At 38.9% G+C, this 3,304-nt stretch overlaps 1 long non-coding RNA gene across 1 annotated transcript; it reads left to right on the top strand.

The window, feature by feature from the left end:
- The first annotated feature begins 6 nt into the window (after positions 1–6).
- Positions 7–346, top strand: LOC109954667 (uncharacterized). Its single transcript, XR_002274165.1, has 2 exons — positions 7–126; positions 202–346. It is a non-coding gene; the product is annotated as an uncharacterized LOC109954667 (long non-coding RNA).
- Positions 347–3,304: the final 2,958 nt, after the last annotated feature.

Below are 3,304 nucleotides of genomic sequence, written 5' to 3'. Positions count from 1 at the left end.
TGAGCAACATGTTTCTCTCTGCAGCGGCTGCTGGACATTAAGGACAAACTGGAGTCCCTGTCTGAGAAAATAACTCTGTGTGACAACGTCCTGAACGACCTCCGAGATCTGAGTGATGTTCTTGTGGTGAGCTCTATTCTCCTCTGGGATCCCTGTGGTTCACTGCATATTTCCTAAATTAATCTTGAGTATTTCTTACAGAGGAAAGATCTCCAGCATGCACCCACACCGCCAGAGACGTGATGGAACTGGAAAACCTCCAATTTTTATGCTAATATAATTCTAAAGTGTGGCAGACTTTTCAGTTGTGGAAAAAAACATTAAAGTGACAAAGATAAGGTATTTATTAGTATTATATTGCTCATGTTAAAATTATTTATTACTTTGTATGAAACAAGCAAACATTTTCACATTATACATTCTTAAAAAAAATACAAATCCTTAATTCCCCACTCTTTGGGTGTTAAGACAACATTTATTTGGAAGCAAAATTTAGTTCTCTTGCTTTAAAAAAAAAAAAAAAAAATGATATTACCCATTTGGAAAAGTGTAGGAGATGACAAATTTCTGGATCTTAACTTCCAGAAACCCTCCGGCTGCTTCCAAACAAATGTTACCAGTGATTCACTGAAGTTGCATTTTGGTCAACTTCAGAAAGACCAGCCACTGCACAAGTCAAACCATTTCTCTGATTATTGGTTAAACAAATATTGGTAGCCTTAAGTTTGACTTGAAGTATAGATGAGCCAACGAATCACCCATGTTGCATTTAAATATGTGAAATGTATACCTACAGTAAAGTTGTGCACACCTGACCACATAATTCCTAAAACAGAATCACTGAAATCCTTCAGACGAATCCAGTTAGATTTAATCAGTTACTGCAGGGGTGAAAGCACACTTTAAAAGGAAAGCTGTGGTGCAACATTTATGGGAACAGTACTCGAACACACTACAAAGTCCAAATTCACATGGCTGCAGCTGTGACTAATGAAACCTACAGTCAGTACAGAAGGTTTTACCCTTTCAGGTTCTCTACATTTTATATTTGATCCATTTTAAAATGGATTAAACTCATTTTTCCTTCAACCTACACACAACGACAAAGCAAAAACAGGTTTGGAGTGTGTTGGAAAAAAAAAAAAATCCTATATACACAAGTATTCCCACCCTTCACTTGGTACGTGGTTCAAGCACCTTTGGCAGCAATGACAACCTCAAGTCTTCTTGAGAACGAAGCTACAAACTTGGCATGTTTCTCTTGGAATTTTATTCCATTCTTCTTGGCATATTCATTTAAGGTCAACCAGATTGGATGTGGAGTGTTGGTGAACTGCCATTTTCAGGTTTCTCCAGAAATACTGTATTGGGGTCAGGTCTGGACTCTAGGGCTTTCATAGTGTTTTCTTGGCTGTATGCTTCGGGTTGTCTTGTTGAAATGTAAACCTTTGCCTCGGCCAGAGATCCTGAGCAATCTGGAGGAGGTTTTCATTCAGAATTGCTCTATATTTTTCTGCATCCATCTTCTCCCAGATGCATAAAAAAATCCTTACAGCATGATGCTGCCACTGTGTTTGACTGTAAGGATGATATTGAGGTGATACTCCATGCCTGGTTTTCTCCACACACACTGTTGGGAACTGTGGCCAAATAGTTCCATCTTTGTTTCATCAGATCAGAGGATTTTGCTTCTCATGGTCTGAGAGTCCTTCAGGTGCCTTTTGGCAAACTCCCAGTGGGCTGTCATGTCTTTTAGTGAAGAATGGTTTCCGTCTGGCCACTGTATGGTGGAGGTGGAGTGCTGTGCTGATGGTTGTCCTTCTGTAAGGTTCTCCCATCTCCAGAAAGGAACTCTGGATCTCATTCATAGTGACCCTTGGGTTCTTGGTTACCTATCTGACTAAGGCCCTTTATGATTACTCAGTTGGTTGGGCAGCCAGATCTAAGAAGACCAGTAGTGGTTCCAAGTGTTTTCTGTTTGAGAATGGAAAAAGGCTACTCTGTTCTTGGGTACTTTCAATGCTGCAGAAATGTTCTTGTCTTATCTCAGCAACTAGTGATAGCAGGATCCACCAACAATCCAGCTCAACGGCAACAAATGAAGTCTGAAACAAGATGTGGAAAACTTGAAAGGGTCTGAAAGCTTTCTGTACCGACTGTATATCGAGTCCAAGAAGCAAGGTTAATATGTACACTATGGGAAGGCAACTTTTGCCACTGGAGTTCTGCATACAAGGTTGAAGCAGAATGTCATGGAGGGAGAAATAATTTTTTTCTTCCTTGGAGTCCGTTATTAAACTTGTGAATGCCTCTCTTAAAATTGCATAGTTGTCTTCATTAAAAGTATCCCGGTGTGAGAATGTATATTGTGATGGTATGAGCTGGACTCCTGGCAGTAATTTTGTTTTTGTAAAGGTAACGTGAGTAAATGATTACATTTTATAATGTAGTTAAGTCAACTTCATATTCAGATATTGAACACTATATGTGGAACTGTTGAGAGCATAAAATAAGTGACTAGATCCTCTGTTTGAGTCTACAACTTGGAATGAAATGTAAAACCACATCATCTGCCTCTGTTACATAGATGTATCCATTCATGACTGTCCTAACATTACAACTTGAAAAAAATCAAAGACATCTGAAGCCTTTCTGTCTCGATGCTTTTGCCTCAGTGTGATCTGCTGCTGGAAGTGATTGCCTGAGACTCGATGAAGAAGAGTGTTTCAGCATATAAATGGCAAGTCTATAGCAGAGACTATCAAGGCAAGGAGGCGCAGAACAGTCAATGCTGTAAGGCCAAGTAGCTCTACACTCCAATATACAGAATATACAGGGCATAATGCTTTTTCTCTCATTATTGCATTGTGTCCCGTGTTAAACAATACTGTTAAAAATTAGACTGAGCAGAAGGCTGTTTTTATATATATATATATATAGTTACTATAGAGACTGTACAGAAGCCGAGCTGTTGGTATAACTCTTCAGCTAAACAGCAAATCTCAAACTCTTGTGCATAAATGTGGCTGGGAAGAAAATGCAAGGAGAGAGGGTACGCATTAGCTCCAAACTCAGAGTTAGTAATTCAAAGGTCTATACAAAAATACAAATTCTAGAATAATCTACAAGTTTCTCAAAGACGTTTACATTAAAACGTACTGTATTTACACTGTCACCAGGACACCATCTTTTAAATGCTACTTTACAGCAGTTGTATACAAAGTCTGTAGTGGTGCTGCACCTAGACTAACAAGCTGTTAGAATATACTCACTTTACAAGTTAGTGTGCAATAAACAGGAAAGA

Source organism: Monopterus albus, unplaced genomic scaffold, assembly GCF_001952655.1.
Source record: "Monopterus albus unplaced genomic scaffold, M_albus_1.0 scaffold11.1, whole genome shotgun sequence".
Lineage (NCBI taxonomy): Eukaryota > Metazoa > Chordata > Actinopteri > Synbranchiformes > Synbranchidae > Monopterus > Monopterus albus.
The sequence above is the reverse complement of the archived record's forward strand: the minus strand, read 5'-3'. Positions and strand labels throughout refer to the sequence as shown.